The sequence below is a fragment of the Pleurodeles waltl genome, chromosome 4_1, assembly GCF_031143425.1.
Source record: "Pleurodeles waltl isolate 20211129_DDA chromosome 4_1, aPleWal1.hap1.20221129, whole genome shotgun sequence".
Lineage (NCBI taxonomy): Eukaryota > Metazoa > Chordata > Amphibia > Caudata > Salamandridae > Pleurodeles > Pleurodeles waltl.
In genome coordinates, this window is record NC_090442.1 from 701,091,279 (window position 1) to 701,113,784 (window position 22,506).

The 22,506-nt window shown below is 49.1% G+C and overlaps 1 long non-coding RNA gene across 3 annotated transcripts in view; it reads left to right on the forward strand.

The window, feature by feature from the left end:
* The window catches only part of LOC138288063 (uncharacterized), a 184,893-nt gene that overhangs the window by 82,597 nt on the left and 79,790 nt on the right, over positions 1-22,506 (forward strand). The window lies entirely within an intron of this gene.

The following is a 22,506-nucleotide window of genomic DNA, read 5'->3' on the forward strand; positions in this document are numbered from 1 at the left end:
GGGGGGTTGGGGGTGAGGGTGGGGGTGTGGGTTGGCATGCTGGTGGGGTGGGGGGGATATAGTAGTTGAGATTGGACTTACCAGAGTCCATTCCTCTGGCTACTCCTGCGAGGCCCTGAGGATGCAGGATGTTGAAGACCTCTTGCTCCCATGATGTAAATTCGGGAGGGGTGGGTGGGGGTCCGCTGCCAGTCTTCTGGACCGCGATGTTGTGCCTGGAGACCATCGATCGGACCTTCCCCCGTAGGTCGTTCCATCGTTTGCGGATGTCCTCCCTATTCCTGGGATGCTGTCCCACCGCGTTGACCCTGTCCACGATCCGCTGCCATAGCTCCGCCTTCCTAGCTATACTGGTGTGCTGCACCTGTGAGCCGAAGAGCTGGAGTTCCACTCTTAGGATTTCCTCCACCATGACCCGGAGTTCTTGGTCCAAAAAGCGTGGGTGCCTTTGGGGTGCCATGGGGTGGTGTGGGTGAGGTGTGGGGTGGTGTATGTGATGATGAGTATGTTGGTGTGTGGTCCTTTGTGCTACTATGTGGTGTGTGTGATGGTGTAGTGTGCCTCAGTGTGTATTGCTATGGATTGACTGCTGTGTCTCTCTCTCCTTCTCTCAGTAATTGTGGTCGTAGGGGTTTGTGGGTGATGTGGGGGTGTGTTTTATAGTTGATTGATTGTGTGGGAGTGGGTTGTGTATGTGTATCAGGTGTGTGTATTTGTAATTGTCCAATGTGCCTGTGTTTTGGTGCTGTGTGTGTATTTTGACCGCGGCGGTGTGTACCGCCAATGGAATACCGCGTTGGAAAGCCCGCCGCGTTGATTCGTGGGTCGAAATGCCATGGGCGTATTTCTGTTGGCGTGACGGTGGAGGTTTGGTCATCTCCAGTTTATCGCTGCCCGCTGATGTGGCGGCCTGCAGTGGAGGTCGGATTTTTGGAGGTTTGGCCGTTGTGGGTCAGAATGACCGTGGCGGCTTTCCGCGGCCGCGGCGGTGTTATGGCGGTCTTCTGACCGGCGGTAAGCGCCTTTTACCGCCGAGGTCAGAATGACCCCCTTAGTGTCATATTTAGCCAACTTTAATCGGCTGGTCGCTGAGACATCCTGGCCTGAAGAAAAACAAGCCGCCTTGTTTTACAAGGGACTCAAAGAGGAGCTAAAAGATATCTTAGCGCAAATTGACCCGCAACCTACAGACTGTCAATAATTAATAAACCTTGTCTTGAGGCTTGATCATCGTGTAACAGAACGAAAACTGAAAAATATTCCTGCCGTGTTCACAATAACAAGAACTCAGAAAGAAAGAACGTCAGAACCGAAGGAAATTGGAACCATCAGGAGACCTTTGACCAAAGATGAAAAGGACCTACGTAGAAAGAATGGACAATGTCTCTATTGTGGGCGGAAGGGTCATTTTGCCAAAGATTGTCCAATCAAACCAAAGAGCAAACGAGGTCCAGTTCAGAAGGTTGCAACCAATGCACAAGTCGAGTCGGAAAACGAAAGCTCCCAAGATGCAGAGAAGGGTTGCTCTTGGGTGTCATCGTGGACCCTTCACAATCTAGACATCTCAAACTGGGAATAAGAGTTCAGGTTAAGAAAAAGACCTATCTCAAGAAGGCTCTAGTCGATTCTGGGGCTACTTTGTTGACGCCCAATTGGTTTGTGCATGGGGATCCCATGTATTGAAAAGAAGACCCCAGAAATCATCCAGGCAGTCAATGGAAATCTCTTGACTTGAGGTCCGGTAACTCTTCAGACTGTCCCCTTGTCAGTGATTTGTGAAGCTAAAAATCAAAGAAAGAACCATAAAGAGAAACTCATTCTTGACGTGATCCATCCTCCCCAGTATGGGATTATCCTTGGCTTGCCATGGTTAACTCATCACAATCCAGAAATTAATTGGGCAGAACGAAAGGTCGTTTTCTCATCTGTGCTCTGTAAAGAACAATGGGGGTCATTCTGACCCCCGCCGGCGGCGGATGCCGCCGGCCTGGCGGGAACCGCCAGAAGACCGTACCGCGGTCGAAAGACCGCGGCGGTCATTCTGAGTTTCCCGCTGGGCTGGCGGGCGACCGCCAGAAGGCCACCCGCCCGCCCAGCGGGAAACCCCCTTCCACGAGGATGCCGGCTCCGAATGGAGCCGGCAGAGTGGATGGTGTGCGACGGGTGCAGTTGCACCCGTCGCGATTTTCAGTGTCTGCCACGCAGACACTGAAAATCTGAATGGGGCCCTGTTAGGGGGCCCCTGCAGTGCCCAATGCCCAATGCAGTGCTAATGGCATGGGCACTGCAGGGGCCCCCAGGGGCCCCACGACACCCGTTACCGCCAGCCAGGTTCTGGCAGTAGAAACCGCCAGAGCCAGGCTGGCGGGAAGGGGGTCGGAATCCCCATGGCGGCGCTGCTTGCAGCGCCGCCGTGGAGGATTCCCAGGGGCAGCGGGAAACCGGTGGGACACCGCCGGTTTCCCGTTTCTGACCGCGGCTGTACCACCGCGGTCAGAATGCCCATGGAAGCACCGCCAGCCTGTTGGCGGTGCTTCCCCGGTCGTTGGCCCTGGCGGTCCATGACCGCCAGGGTCAGAATGACCCCCAATGTCTCCAAAAGGTTCAAGTATCAAAAGTTTGCAACACTTACATAGCTACTGCCGTGGAGAAAGAAGTTCAGTTGCCCAAACAGTATTCATCTTACGAAGATATATTTGATGAGAAAGAAGCAGAGAACTTACCTCCTCATAGATCTTATGACTGTCAAATAGATCTAGTCCCAGGTGCGATACTTCCCAACTGTCGTGTGTATGCCCTGTCAGAACATGAAAATCAACATTTACGGAAATACCTAGATCAATTCTTGGAGAATGGTTTCATTCACCCTTCTAAGTCTCCCGCAGCTTCTCCTTTGTTTTTTGTTCCGAAGGCGAATGGAGAACTTCGAACTTGTATCGACTATAGGGGATTGAACAAAGTCACCATCAAGAATAAATATCCTTTGCCCCTAATTCCAGTCTTACTTGAGCAAGTAAAGAAAGCAAAAATCTACACGAAGCTTAATCTTCGAAGTGCTTATCATTTGGTCAGAATGAGAGAAGGTGACGAGTGGAAAACAGCATTCAAGACAAGATATGGCCTTTTTTAATACACCGTCATGCCTTTTGGTCTGTGTAATGCTCCGGCAGAATTTCAATTTTTCTTGAATGACATTCTTAGAGAGTACCTCGACATATTTTCCATAGTCTACATCGATGACATTTTGATCTACTCAAACAATGAAAATGAACATGTCCAACATGTCAAGAAAATTCTAGCAGCCCTTCAAAAGCGCCATTTATATTGCAAACTAACCAAGTGCGAGTTTCATGTTACCACAGTTGAGTTTTTGGGGGTTATCCTTACCCCTCAAGGGATGGTGATGGCTGAAAAGAAAGTAAAGGCCGTATCTGATTGGCCCACCCCAGAAACTGTTCGTGATGTACAATGTTTCCTGGGGTTTGCAAATTTTTACCAGAGATTCATAAATCATTTCTCCCAGACAGTGGCTCCAATCACTAAGTTATTAAGAAAGAAGGAGAAATGTGTATGGTCCCCAGAAGCTGACCAAGCCTTTTCAACTTTGAAAGAAGCTTTCTCCACTGCCCCAGTCTTGACTCATCCTGACGCAGATCGACCATTCATAGTGGAAGCTGATGCTTCAGATGTGGCAATAGGAGCAGTCTTGTCGCAACAAAACAAGGGCACTGGTCAACTTCATCCTGTAGCTTACATGTCTCGGAAGTTGAATGAAGCCGAACAGAACTATGTCATTGCAGAAAAAGAGCTTCTGGCAATTCGTGACGCCTTTAAAGAATGGAGACATCATTTGTTGGGTGCCAAATACTCTGTCATGGTATACACTGATCATCGTAATCTTCCCTTCATGAGTTCCGCCAGACTTTTGACTCCTCGGCAATTACACTGGATGCTGTTTTTTGCCGAATTTGATTTTGTGGTAACCTTCCGGCCTGGAAAAGATAATCGCAAAGCTGACGCCTTGTCCTGCCAAGAGTCTACCACGTTGCCTGCAGTTCAAACCTCCAGAGCTATCATTGCTCCTGACAAAGTCCTCTGTATCATAAAAACTGAAGATTTCTTTGAAGACATCCGCAATTCTTTCAGTGTTGAGAAATGGCAGACATGGGCCCAAGAAGATCCAAAAGGTCAATCAAGCAAGGACTACCTTTTCATAACGCTCGTTTGTTCATGCCCACTACCAAACTTCGCAAGATAGTGTTTCATTGGTTGCATGTTATACCTACGGCAGGTCATCCAGGTACACCTAAAACTCTTGAATTAATCCAACGCTATTTTTGGAGGCCTACCCTAACAAAAGATGTAAAAACAATGGTAAACAACTGCAAAGTCTGTGCTCGCACTAAAACAAGTCATTCAAAACCGAAAGGGTTGTTACACCCACTCCCAACCCCAAGTCGTATGTGGGAGCACATTTCTTTAGACTTTATTACCGGTCTGCCAGTGGTTCAACAGCATTCAGTAATTCTGGTGGTAGTAGATAGTCTCACGAAATATGGACATTTCATTGCCTGTAAGAAATTGCCCACCTCCAGTGAACGGCAACTCTTTTACTGAATAGAGTGGTTCGTTATCATGGACTGCCAAAAATGATCCTCTCCGATCGGGGGTCGCAATTTGCCTCCAATTTCTGGAAGACATGGTGTAAAACACTCCAAGTGACATCTACACTATCTACTAACCACCATCGTCAAACAGATGGTCAAACGGAGAGACTAAATCAGACTTTGAAGCAATACCTATGTGCTTGCGCTGAAAAAGCACTTCATTCGTGGACATCAATCCTCTGGTTAGCCGAGTTAGACTACAATAACTCTTTCCACACCTCTACTGGCGTTACACCTTTTTTTGGTTTGTTTGGCTATCATCCTGACACCTTGCCTATCACAATCCCTCAAAAAAGTTCTCTTACTCCAGCTGTGTCGGAAACCATTCAACATTTGCATCAAACCCAGAAATTGATTCAACAGCATTTAGAAAAGACCAAACAAAAATACAAAAGGCATTATGACAAGAAACATTGTGAGGGACCGCAGTATCAACCAGGTGACAAAGTGTGGCTTTCCACAAAACATATAGACTTCAAAAAGAAGCACATGTTCAACCCCAAAATCATAGGTCCTTACACTGTCCTTCAGCAAATCAATCCTGTTACCTATAAACTGCAATTGCCAAGATCACTATGGATTCATCCAGTATTCCATACTTCCTTCTTTTAAAAAGCAGTCCAGAAGGTCCGCCCTCATCCAGCTCCAGTTCTCGTACATGGAGAAGAAGAATACGAAGTCAAGAAAGTGTTGGATTCAAAACTGATAGGGCGTAACCTATGGCACTTAGGCGGTCATTCTGACCCTGGCGGTCAAAGACCGCCAGGGCGGAGGACCGCGGGAGCACCGCCGACAGGCCGGCGGTGCTCCAATGGGGATTCCGACCGCGGCGGTAAAGCCGCGGTCGGACCGGCACCACTGGCGGGCTCCCGCCAGTGTACCGCCGCCCCATTGAATCCTCCAAGGCGGCGCAGCTTGCTGCGCCGCCGAGGGGATTCCGACCCCCCCTACCGCCACCGCCGGGATCCGGATGGCGGTAGGGGGGGTCGCGGGGCCCCTGGGGGCCCCTGCAGTGCCCATGCCACTGGCATGGGCATTGCAGGGGCCCCCGTAAGAGGGCCCCTACATGTATTTCACTGTCTGCTGCGCAGACAGTGAAATACGCGACGGGTGCAACTGCACCCGTCGCACAGCTTCCACTCCGCCGGCTCGATTCCGAGCCGGCTTCATCGTGGAAGCCTCTTTCCCGCTGGGCTGACGGGCGGTCTGAAGGCGACCGCCCGCCAGCCCAGCGGGAAAGTCAGAATTACCGCCGCGGTCTTTCGACCGCGGAACGGTAACCTGACGGCGGGACTTTGGCGGGCGGCCTCCGCCGCCCGCCAAGGTCAGAATGAGGGCCTTAATCTCATGGAAAGGTTATAGCCCTGAAAGTAACTCATGGGTTTCCGCATCTGATATACATGCTCCAGTACTTGTGAGGCATTTTCATCGTCTTAATCCAGACAAACCTATCCTAAACAATCCTAGAGCGCGTCTGGGAGAGGGGAGTACTGTCAACATTAGGCCAGTGCACGCTCTAAGGGCGACAAGAATGCAAAAACCCAACAGTTTCAAGCTAACATAATTTATGCATTGTGATGATATGATGTTGTTTAACCTTTTGCATTACAGAGTTTAATCTTAAAGACTTATGTTCAGCATGTGTATAAATACTGTTTAGATGCTAGGTACTGCTGCAGGTTTCCAGACTGTGTCAGGGTGTGGTCCCCTTCCAGGGCCTTCTAGAAGCTTTCCCTGCAGCATGCCTGGGTGTGGTTTGTGGGCTGGGCCAAGACTCTGTATAAGGGAGCCAGCCCAGCTCCACGTGCTAACTATTCAGAGGTCCCAGTGCAGAGCAGCAGCAACTTCCTGAGCTCCTGTTCCGGTGGCCTACTTTGATCTTCCAGGCCTCTGCCCTTCATTCTACATTGGTGATCCTTAATCAGGTCGGTAAGACGGAGGTTGGGCTGGGCCCCCGACCCCGTTATTGAGGACGGTCGAATTCTTGGGCCTAATTCTTGCATGATAAACAATTTACTCTTGTGCGTGTGTGTGCGCTTGGACGTTTCGTGGCATTTGCATGCTGTTACTAGAATCGGCAAGATGCGCAATTCTTTCTCCGTGTTTAATTCATGGTATTCATTGTGCGCTACCATTCCTTGACAGTTACATGGTGGCCTTCGAATCGGCAAGACGCGCGATTCGTTTTCTTGTGATTTAACCCTTGATATTAATTGTGCGCTACCATTCCTTGACAGTTACATGATGGCCTTCGAATTGGCAAGACGCGCGATTCGTTTTCTTGTGATTTAACCCTTGATATTCATTGTACGCTACCATTCCTTGGCAGTTACATGGTGGCATTCGAATCTGCAAGGCGCACGATTCTTTCCTCGTGCTTAATTCATGTTATTCATTGTGCGCTACCATTCCTTGGCAGTTACATGGTGGCATTCGAATCGGCAAGACGAACAATTCTTTCCTCGTGCTTAATTCATGTTATTCATTGTGCGCTACCATTCTAAGGCATTTACTTGGTAGTACTCGAGTTGACAAGTCACGTGATTTATTCCTTGAATCTACGTTGTGTTATTCATGGTGCACAATCCTTCTATGGTGTTTACTACCTAGGTGAAAATCTGCAATGTGCGCAATTCATGTTCCAACATTTTGAGAGAACAAAAAGGCCAGAGTTCTAGATATAATGTTGTGTGTTCCTAATATGTATTCTCAAAAAAGATTCATATGATGGTTCAGAACTTATTCAGATTGTTTCCTGATTCTCATGCAAAGGAAAGTACTTGAATTTGAAAGTTTCATTTAACCTCTCTTGATTCCCTCACAGGTATTCAGACATCTTGAAACCTAGTCATTTTCAGTCTATTCTTAGGTTGTTCATGTTTTCAGAATGACGATGCTTAAAGTCATAGCCTAGTACTGATTTCGTGAGATGTAATTTTGATGTTGTGTGTTTTAACCTTTTGCTTCCTACAGGTCTCCTTCCCAGCTGTTCTCTTCCTAATCCCCTTTTCCCCACTTGGACTCTCTTAGACTCTGTGACAAATCTAGTCAGAGTATTGGAGCTGTCTTGTGGTGGAAGTGTTGGGAACGTGCACAGACCCCGAGGATCTGGTGACTCTGACAGTACTACTAGCTCAGAGACCCTGAATGCCCCAAAGAAGGTTCGAAAATAGGCGAAGTGGAACAGACTAAGGGGGTCATTCTGACCCTGGCGGTCTTGGACCGCCAGGGCAAGAATGACGGAAGCACCGCCAACAGGCTGGCGGTGCTTCATTCCCTATTCCGACCGCGGCGGTAAAGCCGCGGTCGCACAGCCGGGGCCGGCGGTTTCCCGCCGATTTTCCCCCGGTGGTGATAATCCGCCAGGGCAGCGCTGCAAGCAGCGGTGCCCTGGGGATTATGACCCCCTTACCGCCAGCCTGTTTCTGGTGGTTTTCACCGCCAGGAAGAGGCTGGCGGTAAGGGGTGTCCTGGGGCCCCTGGGGGCCCCTGCACTGCCCATGCCACTGGCATGGGCAGTGCAGGGGCCCCCTAACAGGGCCCCGGCCTGCTTTTCACTGACAGTGAAAAGCGCGACGGGTGCAACTGCATCCGTCGCATGGCCGCAACACCGCCGGCTCCATTAGGAGCCGGCTCCTGTGTTGCGGCCTCAATCCCGCTGGGCCGGCGGGAGCTAACATGGATAGCGCCCGCCGGCCCAGCGGGAATGTTGGAATGGGGGCCGTGTTATTGCGGCCGCCTGGCGGGCGGCAGTAGCCGCCCGCCAAGGTTAGAATCACTCCCTAAGTTCTTAGGGAGATTGGAATATCCATCACAATACCCCCACAATGTGCGCTAGCCTCGCTGCATCGATGAGCCTCCTGGCGTATTCCTTGGAGGGGGTTATACTTTGCCAACCCGTGATAGCCCTCCTCACCCCAGGATCTTTGGTCGGGTCCGTCACCCCTTTTAGCCCAACGAAGAAGGCAATTGCCGACAGCTGCCTCTGTACTAGGTGCAGAGGCTTGCCACCCTCTCTTTGCTTCACCAGGAACTTTAGGACGCCTTGGGGAGAAAACGCTCTACTGCAACAGGCGAATCGGAGGCATTGTATATTTGCCATGCCGACTCAAACATACGTTTGGTCTTAGGCGCCAAGGAGGTGGCGATCAGGTCCGAGGCAAAGGGGCACCAAGCTTCTATATCCCCTGAGAGAAGACTGACATTGTCTTTTTCCATTTGAGGCCACAGTGCTCTGAGCTCTGTCAATTTGGAACGAGACAAGGTGTCAGCCACTGCGTTATCAACCCCCGGGACATGCTTTGCTGAGAAGAACACGTTGTGCGTCAAGCAACTGCAGATAAGGGCCTTAAGCAAGCGTAACACAAATGGGCACTTCACACTCTGGTTGTTTATTGCCTTGACTGCCAACATGCTATCTGACTAGAATACTATTCTGCAGTTGGCCAAGGTGTCTCCCCAGATCTGCCGCGCTACAATAATGGGGAAAATCTCTAAGAAGGTAATGTTTCGGGTGAGCCCAGAGGCCACCCATTCATTTGGCCAATGCTGGATGCACCATCTTGTGCCACAGATTGCCCTGAAACCCACACTGCCTGCTGCATCAATGAACAGAGCCAGCTCAGGGCAGCTGTTGCCATACGAGGGTGCCATTGAAGTTATCCAGAAAACCCTTCCAGGTCCTCAAGTCCTGCCTGACCTCAGAGGACAGTCTGGTGTGTTGATGCTTAACCTGAAGGCTGTCCATAGCCCTGGCGATATTCTTCAAAAAGGCCCTCCCCGTAGAAATCACCCGTAATGCAAAATTCAACTGCCCAACCAACACTTGCAACTGACTCAAAGTGACCTTCCTGCCCACCAGACAAGTATCAATGGATGCCTTGAACGTCATGACCTCATCTGTCGACAGCCTGCACACGGCAGCCACTGAATCAATTTTGATGCCCAGAAATGTTATCTGTGTAGAGGGGCCCTCCATCTTGTCAGCAGCTAACATCGCCCCCAAGACTCAGGCCAACTGCTGGAAGCCCAGCAGGGCCTTCTCGCAGTCTGTGGAGCCTGAGGGACCAATAACCAGGAAGTCATCCAGATAGTGCACTACCCCATCTGTGGCCATCACATCCTTCACTGCCCATTCTAGGAACCTGCTAAACATCTAAAAACCGAGCATGCAATGGATGGGCATGCAAAAATCTAGGAAATACTGCCACTCAAACGTAAACCCCAGCAGACGAATGTCGACTGGATGCACTGGCAGGAGACTGAAAGCTGATTTGATGTTGGCTATGGCCATCAAGGCCCCTCTGCCTAGCTTCTGCAATTTGCCCAGGGCCTCATTTAAAGTGGTGTACCGAACAGTGACCGATGCGCCTTCTTGGAAGGAAAGATTGTGGATTAGGCAAAATGTACCTGCCTCTCTCTTCGGGACCAGACTTCGCAGTGAATAGACCAAGTCCTCATAAGGGGGAGACGGAAAGGGGCCCTTTGACCTCCTTGCCTGCACCTCCTTTATGATTTTTTCATATGCTATCTTCGGTTGCCGCAGGACTGACAGGTGATTTAAAGGAGGGACCGGGGTGGGAGGGGCACTAGAAGCTTTGCAGAATCCATGTTTAAAACCGTGGTATAGGACATGGACAACTTTTGAATTCTTGTACCTACCTAGAAGATGAGCCAGAACATGGAGACGTATGGGTGTGGGAAGCTTGCTGGCATGTTTGCTACTGCCTGCTTTTGGGGGGCTGTGACTCCTTTGGTTTTCTGTGCTTCTTGAAGCACTTGCTTTCGGGGTGCCCTTGAGACCCACAGAATAAGCAGATGTGTTTATACTTGCAGATGGGCCCCCTACTGCATTACTTTTTATCATATTGCCAGCAGGCAAGTTTTTTTCCCCCAGAACTTTTAGCAGACTGAAAGGGCTGCCCAGCTTTCAACCCATAGGGGGACATGGTGAATTCAGAGTGCTTTAAGTTGAGCTCCCTTTGATCCCATGCCATTTCTGGGATCCATTTCTGGAGGTGCGACGACGGACACCTCCGGAGATCGGGGGCAAGGAGGGTGAGGCCAGAGCTGCATCCCCTATATCGCCTTGCAGTGGGTCCCCCGACGTCTCCTGATGACGTGCTTCTGGTCCAATGCAGCCTCTTCGTTGTTCCCGCCGCCACCGCGGTTGGTCCTGCGATTGGGGAGGGTGCCAACATGTGGTGCAATTAAGGGTGCCCCTCCAGTGGTAGTGGGGGGTGCCTAGATATTTGATTTAAAGAAATGAATGTCACCGACATGCAAAGTGCCGATACGCGGCACTGTGGGAGCTCAGTCCCTGGCAGACCTGAAAACCATTTAGAGAAAATGAGGGCTAGCTTCCTCTGAGATCTGGACTGGGTCAGAGCTGATTGTCCATTCGCATCAGCTCTCAAAGTACAGCGAATATCCAGGAATGAATGATGATTTCATTCTAGGATCAGATAACAATCTTCCTCGAAAAGGAAGCACAAATGCATTCTTGGGTCGTGCCAGTGTGGAGGGACACATTGTGATGACAGTGGGCGGGCATGAGGGGCTCTGCATTGCAAACTGAACCCATGTCAGCAGGCGTGACATTATCCAGTCACAGCTTTTCATCTAATTGCAGTTCGGGACATAGATTCCGACACCCTTGTTTAGCGTAAAAGGCCATTTATTAGGACAGGCTTGCTTATCATAATAACACGTCAAAGTAACCATAACTTGAAGGTCAACTTTAGCTTTAACCTTGTAACTCCCCTACCTACATCCTCACTTCAATCCACCACTTATCCTTCGCTCACACAATTTCCACTTCCATTCCCACACATCCCCCTTTTCTTTGTATCCCCTGCCTGACTCGGGCCTCCCCCAGTCTGTCATCCTTCACCTGCTTCATTTTCCCCCTGGAAGGGTGGACAAGCCTGCATCTGACTCTCCACCCTCCCCCATCTACTGCCACCCAGCACAAACCCAATTGGGGTTTTGCTGCCCCACCAGAGAGCCCACTGCAACACCTCATGACATGCCATCCGTCTCACCATGCCAAAATCTTTCTCCCCACAGGTTAGTCAGCAAGAAACACAACTCCAGTATATAGTGCGCATTCCCCATTTCCGAGAGGTGCACACCGTCATCCCGGAAAAGCACCTGCTCCTCCTCTTTTAACCCTTCATGTGTCAGAACCTTGATATCCTTTGCCCAGCAGAAAACCCACATAGCCCTATTGACCTTCCTCCAAGCCCTCAAGAGCCCCATGTTTTTGTGTTCCACGCCATTTCCTTCTTGGCACCAGTTCTGTCCATACCAGGCAAGTCCCATGCATGTTGCGTTTCACCAGTACCAAGTCACGTTGCATGTGTTGCAGTAGGGTGAGTCCAGAGAGACAGACCAGGTCGTTCTCTCCCAGGTGTGACACCAATACATCCGGACATCCCCATGTCGGCATCGATGATGTAATAAAAGGAAGCAAATTGCCCCACCTCATGCCGTTCTTTCCCCACCATAGCACCTCGTGCCTGCTACTTGGGAGTCCCAAAGATCGTCCATAGACCTGCCTCTCTGCGAATTTCGCCACCCAGTGAATAAAAGAGTGCCTCACCACCCACATGATTGGTTTCTGATTCTCTGGACCACTCACGCAACCTGAAAAAGAAACAAGAGTCAGAATGAAAATCACAAGCCCCCCAACCTCCTGCCGTGTGCGATACCAAACTCCTGCCAAGCGCTCCCTACTCACAAAACCTGACCGTACCTGCTCCCATAGCCCATTAAGCCCTTTCATATTGCTCACAGCATTTTGATCACCATCATCCAATACGCCTCATCCTATCCCAATCCCACCCCAACCTGGCAGCTGCAGTCACAGCGCCGATCCTAAAAGAGTGAGTACCAAAATTACCCACCTGTCTACCCAGGCGCCTCAAACCCATTCTCAAAACAGACAACAGCTGGAAAGCTGTGACCTTCTTGCCATTCTCATGAATAAACACACATTCCCTCAGGCTCAACCTGCTCAACCTGCTCAGCTTAAAAGAGTCCCATCGCTTCCGCCACTCCACCTTTCTCCAACCATATGCACTTGCCCTTACCCAACTGATCCGTCTTTGAACGCAGCAACCAAATCCCAAGCCTCTCACCTTGACGCTGCACCTCACTGGCTTTTAAGCCCCCAGCTCTCCCCACCCCAACAACTCAGACACACGAAAAGCCCCAAAAAACATCCATATCATACATAAACGAAAGAGGGCCACCTCACTGGCATTTAAATAACACATGAAAGATCTGCAATTGTAGCTCAAATGTAATGGCCTCATGAACAAAAACTGACCCTGTACGGATTCTCCCCCAACCTTTCAACATTTTCCCCAGAATATCATTCATCGCCGGGTCCCAAACGAAAAACAACTTCCCGTAAAAAGAAACACCTGCTAACTTGCCCCCAATCGTGGCTGGCGATAAATCCTTCTGAATCAAGAAAACAACAAAATGCAACACCCTAGATTCCAACATTCTTTGTTCCTGTAACCAACACTGCCCCCTGTAGGCTTCAAAATCCTGAAATTCCAACCATGCCAGGCGGTAACTCCTGAAGGTTGATTCTGCTAGCGACCTCTCCACCAGTCTCATGACAATCACGCGCCCCACTCCCAAATGTCTGCCGGGACCGCTGTCTTGAGCTTCTCCGTGCCGGGTGCCAACTGTCGGAAACGCTGCCACTGCGAACGAGACAGGGAATCTGCAATGGAATTGTTCACCCCAGGAATATGTGCAGCTTTAAAAATTATATTTAAAGTTAAGCAATGAAACATAAACCTCCTGAGCAACTGTAGCACCCTAAGATCCTTAGCTCTCTGTCTATTCACCAACTCAACCACCGTCAAGTTGTCCATGTGAAACATCACTGACCTGTTTGCTAACTCTTCTCCCCAGACCGACAATGCCACCAGCAGAGGAAAGAATTCCAAAAAGGCAATGCTCCTCCCTTCACTCTACCATTGTTCAGGCCATGTCTCCACGCACCAACGACCATCCCAAAATAGCCCAAAACCAGCTGCACCTGCTGCGTCTCAAAAATGTGCACCTGGCAAACAGTGTCTTCCTCCCGGAAAGGAGGGACCCCACTAAACTGTGTCAAAAACATGTCCCATACTCTAATGTCTTCTCGCAGACCTATGGTCAGCCTAATCCTGTGATGAGGGAGGGATGCACCTGACATTGTCAAACCCATGCACCTGCAGAAAGTCCTCCCCCCAGGACTACTCTACACGTAAAAGTCAGAAGACCAAGTAGCTGCTGAGCCATATGCAGATCAATTTTTTGCTTCAGTCTGATCCCCCTCAAGAACAACAGAATCTCATCCACTTTTACGCCCGGTAGGTGCACCATAAACTCTCTCATGTCCAGTTCAATGCCCAAAAAAGTCAAAACACAACTTGGGCCTTCAGTTTTTTCAGGGGCTAACGGTACCCCAAAGTCTTGTGCCAACAGTTCAAACTGCCGCAGTGCCCTGCCACAAGAGTCTGACTGCGCTGTTCCTATGAATAGAAAATCATCTAAATAGTGTGACACCGTCCGATGTCTACTCACTTGAACAAAAACCTACTGCAGGAAAGTACTAAAAGCCTCAAACAATGCACAAGAAATCGCGCAGCCCATGGGAAGAACTCTGTGCACATATATTACACCTCCCAACTGCATTCCTAGCAAAGAAGAATCATCCGTGTGAATGGGGAGCAGCCGAAAAGCTGCCTTGATATCACATTTGGTCAACTCAGCACCTTTCCCACACCCCAAGATGAGCCGTATAGCATCATCCACTGTGGCATATGCCACCCTTGTATCTTCTGGCACAATGAAGTCATTTACTGATGCCCCCTCAGGCCATGACAAATGATGTATCAGCCTAAAATCCCTACTGCTCTTTTTTGGTACTACCCCTAGCGGTGAAATCATCAAGTTCTCCAGGGGCCATTCATGAAAGGGGCCCAAAATCCTGCCCTCTGCCACTTCGTTGTTCAGTTTTGCCACCACCACTTCCGGCATAGCCTTAGGTGACTGCAAGTTTTCTGCCCATCTACGACTCCTTGGCCCCTGATAACCTACCCTAAAACCGTCCCTGAAACCCCATTCCAACTTTAGCGCTGTGTCCATATCCGGGTACACGCGCAACCAATACAGTAACCTCTCCAACTTAATTGGAGTAGGCGCCCTTTGGCCCAGAAGCCCCTTGTCCCCCCTGCCCCTGGTAGATCTCCACTGCTCAGCTGGGCTGGTGAGTGAAAAACATTGCTTTACTGGGTGTTTACCCCCACATTTTGAACATTCGTGCTTAAATTTACAGGGGTGCCTGGAGCAAAACTTATTGTTCAAGTTCCAACATGCACCTGAGGTAGATACCTGTGCCCACTGAGGCATACCCGCCCCTCCCTGGGTGGGACACTGATGAAATGGCTTATATACAACTGGAAGAAGTATGTGTGGAGGCCGCTGAGTGCAAAGATGCCATTCATTGCATCCATAATTCTGAGTCCACATCCCCCCAGGGCTTCTCAGGGTTTATGCTAACTCTGGCTCTGAATTCCTCATCGTAATTTAGCCAAGCAAACCCCCCCAAAATGTAGTTGCTCTTTCCGGGTAATATCAATGTACTTAAACATGGCGATGGCCCTGTCAAGATATTTCTCGCAGTATATGCTAGCATAAATCAAGAAGGCAGAGGTCCAATTGTCCATAGTGATTGAACACGAGGCCTCTGTGCCAGCTTCCACTCTTCCTCCTTAGAACCTTCCTTCGCCTGAATATATCTGTGTAAGAGTTTGAAAACATCTACACACTCATGTTTCCAAATCCTCGCTCTTGCCTTGTCTGCCACATGTGACCCCAATGGCATAGCGAGTCCCATGTACGGGAGCCTCTTCTTATTTCCCGCCCCGCCCCCTTTGTCCTCATCAGCTTTCTCCCCGCTTGCCGGTACCTCACCTTCGTTGCTTTGTGCCAACAGCACCTCGGCTCCCCCCTTTGCCTTAGCACCTGCATCTGCTGCACCAGTATCAGGCTGCGAGTGTATCGAATCCTCGCCCACACCAGTAGATGGTGCCCACCATTCCCCTTTACCTTGGATCCCACGACCAGTCGATGCGAAGTCCAGCCTTGGTCTGCGCCTGCCTCCATCCTTGCGAGAGACCTCAAACCCATGAGAGGTAGACGTTGAAAGCTGTAAAACATTAGCAGAAGAGGGTGTTGCACCGCTCCTGTGTCCCAGCCCCTTCCCTTGTCCTGCGCTCACCTCCTTTTTGTGGATCTCCCCCTCTTCCCACTCATCAATGTCCTCTTCATGATCCAGATCAAGCATTTCCTCCTCATCCACACCCATTCTGTTATAAGTGCCAGCTGCATCCACCATCTCGTATTCTTCAGCCACCCTGAAACTCTTCTGGCGTGAACCAGGCATGTACTTCCACGATCCCACGATGAAGAGAAGGCTGCCGAAGACCCCTCTTGTTCTTCCAACCAACGTCCTGAGGCCGTGTTGCGCCCCGTTGGCTTCACCACCTTTCTGCAAGCCTCTGATGCTGGCATTGTCTCTCCGCGCTGTCCTTGGCTGTGTGCCCCAGGTGCTGCCATCACGCTGCCTAAACCACTAGCCGCACCAGCTTCCTGCGCTACCCCCTGCTCCTCATGTGGGATCCACACCCAACTACTCTTCTCCACCCCATGTCCTTCGCCCTGGCCCCCACTAACCACCACTGACTTCCTCTTTGCCTTCCTGAACTTTCCCTCAACCTCCCCCCTCTCCTTACATAGCTTGGCCCACCTTAGTTCTGTCTCCGCCACCAATTTCCTCTGCTTTTGAATCGTAGCCCCTATGTCAACTGACGCCCAGTCAGTAGTGAGGGTGTGTTGTGCCTCAGACATCCCCTTCGCCCTGCTGCTCTCCTCCAACTGCACCCCCTCCCCTTGGGCATCTACTCTCCCCTTATCAAGCACAGCCCCCCCCAGGGCCCCTCACCCTGGCACCAACCTTTTTCCACCTCCCTTTGCTACACTCCTGCCCCCTCCTCTTAACTACTCGGATTTCCCTGGCTTGGGCCCCAGCCAGCGTGAGATCTAAGGGCTGCCCCAGCCTCAGAAAATCCTCCATGTCTTGTTCTGCCATGCCAGCAGGTTCACCTTGCTCCAAGCCCTGAGCCAGTGGGCCTGTGTCATCCCCCAGGGGCCTCCCTTTTCCCAGGTCCTCCCCTTCTGGTTCCCTACCTCCACTAGTCTCCCTCTGTGGCCCCCCATTGGTGAAAACAGGAGAGGGGGTGGACGCGCTGCCGCCCTCCCAACCCCAGCCTATCCCTACCTTGGCCGTCTACATCCGGCCCGAGAGCTCCAGCAGAAAGACTGGACTGCATCCAGCTCTCCGCGGGGCCCATATTTCACACTCGATCTGAAAGTGAAAAAACAACAACAGTTTATACAAGGCATCCGAGAAATATTAGGCAGATCTCCCATCCATCAGTCTTTCGATTCCCCAGACTCATATACAGGTGAGATAGCATCTGTGTTTTCACCTTTAGTAACCGTTGCGGTGGCCTATGGTTTCTCACATTGATTTTATCTACCCAGCTTGGCGCAGGCCAAAAAGAAACCAAAATGCCTTCCACAAGCTCGTTAAAATTTCCAGCATGTTATGGACATTAACGATTAAATATTGGGGGTGGTGGTCTCCGTTGAGTTGGTGGAAGCAGGCAATGCCATACTGCCCTAAAGCAGCCCTGGCAACTCTGCTCAAACCAGCCCTGCTCCCTTGGTCTCTGCAGCTTTCTCCCTCTTTCCCTTTCCATCCATCCAATCTCTCTCTCCTCTCCCCATTCATCCGTCCATTCTCTTTCTCACCCCTTTCTGGATCGCTTTCTCTCTAACTCCCCGTCCCTCTCTTTCGTTCTCTCTTTTGAAGCCTCCCTGCTCCTGCTGCATGTAAACTTGGGAAGCCAGGAAAAGTAATAGAGCCGCAAGGAGAGAGCATGGCAGTGCTTAATTTGAGCCAATGGTTCCCGGTGGGGTGCAATGGCACTTATTTTGGGGGGCCGGTAGTTTTTTATTTTTGCATCAGGTATTTACTGCGAGCAAAGGCACATATGGGAAAGACAGAGGAAGAGAAAAACGGGAAACCGTTACAAAGGGACAAATCAGAAAGCTGCAAGAGTGAGCTGAAGGGGCAAAGAGTGGCTGTAAATGGATTAAAGAGGCCGGAGATGGCTTTAGGATTACCCTGCCTCGTATTCCGTGCTCACACATTTAATTGCAATAGCCACGTGTTTCACAGGAGAGCTTTGGGCATGTTTTTATTTACAAATTAATCACTGGAGCCTAGTCTTCAAAACTAGCATCAACCGGCTTCAGAGCAGTGGAAAAATGCCTGTCATGTTGAGGAAGAGCCACTGGAGTACTGGGGAGTTTGACTTTTCTTTCAAAACAGTTTGCTTTATCCTTATAGATGACATCCACAAGAACCAGCACAGGTTTACTTTTGGGGGAAGGACTTCGAAAAACTTTCAGCTTTTTGCAGTAAGAGGGCATCATTTTGATGGTTTCATCTCTAGCTCATCACAAACTTCTTTGATGGTGGGGCTCACTGGGATACTCAAAATAATTTGAAATTGGAGCGTCACACTCTCAAAGGAAGAATCGTGTGTTATGCCTCCGTCTGTGCTCCCCATCCTGAATACTTGAGGTGCCCCATTCCCAGACAGCCACTTCCTCTAAGCTTTCTTAAACAAGCATTTGCAATGCAATAGGTCTCACATTTTCTTGAGTTAGAACTATTAGCATCGTAAATTCATTACTTGACTTTTCTTGCCACATAAATTGGTCAACCCTACCTCATAATTTCGTCTTTTCCTGCCATATAATTCAAGTGGCCCAGCATTTAACTAAAGCACTTCTATTTACCTTCTTCCTCTATCTTAAAACATATACAATTAACATAAAAACCTTTACCAGAAATAAACTTTTGGCATTAAAGTGCAATGCTCAAAACTCCATATCAAAAATACCATTGGGGATGGATTGGAGGGTGAAAGTAAATAGGGAGTCGGGAGTAAAGATTGAGAGGACAAGTGGCATAGCAACAGTGTCATGGGCCCTGCAGTATGAAAGGAAAATGGTTGACTGCAATTTCGGTAGAAAAATACAGCAGTAATTAGAGTTGAGTGAGGTCCATAGGCCTCTGGTCCTGGGGCAACTGCACCTGTTGCCCCATTGATAATTAGGCCTCAGGAGGGAAAGCAGATGTGGCAGAAAAATAGAAGCGAAAGGAATACAACAGACAAAAGGAAGAAAGAGAAGGGGTTACAAAGAAATAAAAGAAAGAAAGGAGAGAAAGAACGAGAAAATGAAAACACAACTAAGAGAAGAACTATAGCAAACGTGTGAGACACAAGAAAAAAGGGAAAGAAGCTAGGAAACTAAAGATAAAGAGGAAAAAATATTGAAAGAAGTGTGAAAAAAAAGAGAAAAATTCACATTAGAGAAAAAAGAGATGGTGAGAGAAACAAGCAGTGAAAGAACCAGGGCATGTATTTACTGACACATTTCCCACAGACACAGAATGAGAAAACCACTTTAACAGTTCAGGTCTGACAAGTAACTTGTGGCTTTCACATACAGGCGGGAAAAAGAAGGATTTAAATTAAAACGTTAATTGACAGATACAGATAAGAAAAACACCAGAAAAAGGAAGGAAGAAAGATAAAAAAAAAGTTTATGGATGCATACCAAGTCAAAGGAAAGAGCAAATAAAAAAGGCAAAGAAAGAATGAAGGGAAGAGAAAAAAATTATGAAAGGAAGAACACCTGTTGAAGAAAAAAGAGAGGAACAAAACAAGGAAAGAAATAACCAAGTTTTTGCGAGTTTGAAAGAGGAGGTAGCAAGAGGAAGAGGGAAATAAAAAAAAGAAGAAAGAGGAGTAGAAATAATTATTTGAAAGAAAAAGCAAAACTGTTAACGTGTGGATTTTAAGAGCGGGAAAGAGAAAGTGAGGGAGAAAGAAAACATTGAGAGTAAACAGAGTAAAGGAAAGAACGGAGTGAGATAGGTCAAACAGACCCTCCCAAATAAAGATTGCAGCTAAGAATATATTTAATTGCCCCCCCCCCCCACGTCCTCAAACAGAAGTTAGAGTGTAGAACAGCAGGGGACACTGCAGAACAGCAGGAGGTGCATTAGCAGAGTTGTATGTGAACCCCTATACAGCAATATTGGGGCACTTCAGATCAGGATTGGGGGTATAGACATAGCTGTGTCCCGGCCCAGTGCTGGAATAACAGAAAGGCAGTGGGTGAGAAATGAGAAACAGAGCACTGTGTAATTCCAGGATTCGAATAATGAGGGGCTGCAGGTTAGGGTTGATATGAACTGACAGAGTTGTATGTGGGCTGCAGTACTGGAAAAGTCACTGGCATACAAGATCAGAAGTGAGGTATGTTAATGGAGACATGAGTGGAACCTAGTATTGGCTTGCCAGTTTTGCCGAGCGTAGAGCCTAGAGGTTCCCTGGTGAAGCCGCGAGTGGGGCCCCGGTATGGGAGTGGCATTGCCTCTGAACCGCAGAAGCAAGGAGTCCTGAAGGGCATGTGTGTGAGCCTCAGTACTGAAAAGAAATGTGCACTGAATGTTAGAATTGATAGATTCTGGCGGAGCTGTGGTGGTTCCCATCAACAGTGGTGTTGGATGTTAGACTTGAGGTGTACTGACTGAGCTGTGTTCAGTATTGGCTTGACAGTGGGACTAAATATTAGAATTGATCTGCTGTAATGGAACTGTATGTGAGCGGGCTCCAGTATAGGAAAGGAATTGACCTCGCCGGAGTATAACTGAGGTGCACTGGTGAAGCTGCGCCCAAGTTACTACTTGTTAGACTTTTCATCTTTGGCGTGGTCTCCTTAACTTTTTGCCTTTGTTCCCCAGGTTGTTGATATGTGCTGGACTCTGATTTTGCTGTTTTTGTTACTCTGGGCACTTTACCACTGCTAACCAGTGTTAAAGGGCAAGTGCTCCTTTACAAAATGTGTATGTAATTGGCTTATCCATGATTGGCATATTTGCTTTACTAGTAAGTCGCTAGTAGAGTGTCAGGGCATGTAAATCAAATTCTACTAGTGAGCCTGCAGCACTGGTTGTGCCAACCACACAAGTAGCTGTGTAATCATGTCTCAGACCTGTATTGCAGTGTCTGTGTGTGCAGTTTTAACTGTAAATTCAACTTGGCAAGTGTAGCCACTTGCCATGCCTAAACCTTCCCTTTTCTTACATGTCAGACACTCCTAAGGTAGGCCCTAGGTAGCCCCAAGGGCAGGGTGCAGTGTATGGATAATGTGGGACATATGGTAATGTGTTTTATATGTCCTGACAGTGAAATATTGCTAAATTCGTTTTTCACTGGGAGCTACCTTTAAATCCGATTATAGTGTAGATTCCCTTTGGGAGCGGATGGACATGTGGAGTTTGGGGTCTCTGAGCTCACAATTTAAAAATACATATTTTAGTAAAGTTGATTTTAAGATTGTGTGTTTGAAAATGCCACTTTTAGAAAGTGAGCATTTTCTTGCTTATACCATTTCCGTGACTCTGCCTGTTTATGAATTCCCTGTCTGGGTCAGTTTGACAGTTGGGCTGGTTGCACCTCACTCTAGACAGTGACACAAAGGGACCTGGGGTGTAGTCTGCATTTCCTGATGAGCCATCTGTGCTAGGAGGGAGGGGAGGAGTGGTCACTCACACCTTAAAGGGCTGTGCCTGTCCTCACACAATGCAGTCTCCAACTCCCTGGTGAGTGTCTGGGACCTGGCATGGGCAAGGCAGGATTTCACATTCAAAAGAGACTTTACTTTGAAGTAGGCCTAATTCAAAGGAGAAATTGGGTATAAGAAGGGCACCCAAAACCACAGATTTTAGAACACTTGTGGAAACCAAAACGAACTTCTGCCTGGAGAAGAGCTGCCCTGCCTGCGACTGTGCTTTGTGGAGCTATCCTGCAGTTGCTGCTTCTGCCAGAGTAAGAGGGCAAAGACTGGACTTTGTGTGCCTTCCATCTTGTGAAGATCTCCAAGGGCTTGATTTAGAGCTTGCCCCCTGTCGTCTCGGGGACAGCAAAGACTTCTCTCTGCCAGCACCTGGAGTCTCTGGAGAGACCCCTACTCTGCCCTGTGGTGCCCATCCAGTTCCTGGGACCCTGAAAGGAGAAGCTGGCAGCCTAAGAGGAAGAAATCCACGCACAGAGCGCCGTGCGGGGAAAAGATTGATGCAACTGCGATCTGCGGCTGAAGAAACAATGCGCCGCCCGCTTTGCAGCTGATAATCAACGCTCGCCTGTAACGCGACTGAAGAATCGACGCACAGAGTTGGAGAAATGAAGTGCAGCATTGCTGACGGAGGCTGGGAGATCGCAACCCCCGCTGCATGCTTTTCGGATCATCGTGCGGCTGGATTTTCGACTCAAGTACTGCTGGGCATGTAAAAACAACTCAAGGCCTGCCCGGACCCGAGAGTGCCGACCGGATCGACGCATCGCTCTCCTGCGGAGAGAAGAAACGATGCGCCCGACCCGATGAAAGGAGAAACGACAACAGGTCTCGCTCGTGAGTGAAATCGCCGCATCGCAAGCCCTTTTTGACGCACACTCGCACGTGGGGGGTCATTTTTGACGTACCGAAGGTACATTTTCACGCTAACAGTGTTAGTGTGTGTTTTAAACTACATAAAGACTCTTTTTGCTTTTTAATTGATAACTTGACTTGTGTATTGTGGATTTTTGTCGTTTTGGTCTTGTTGTGTTTAGATAAATATTTC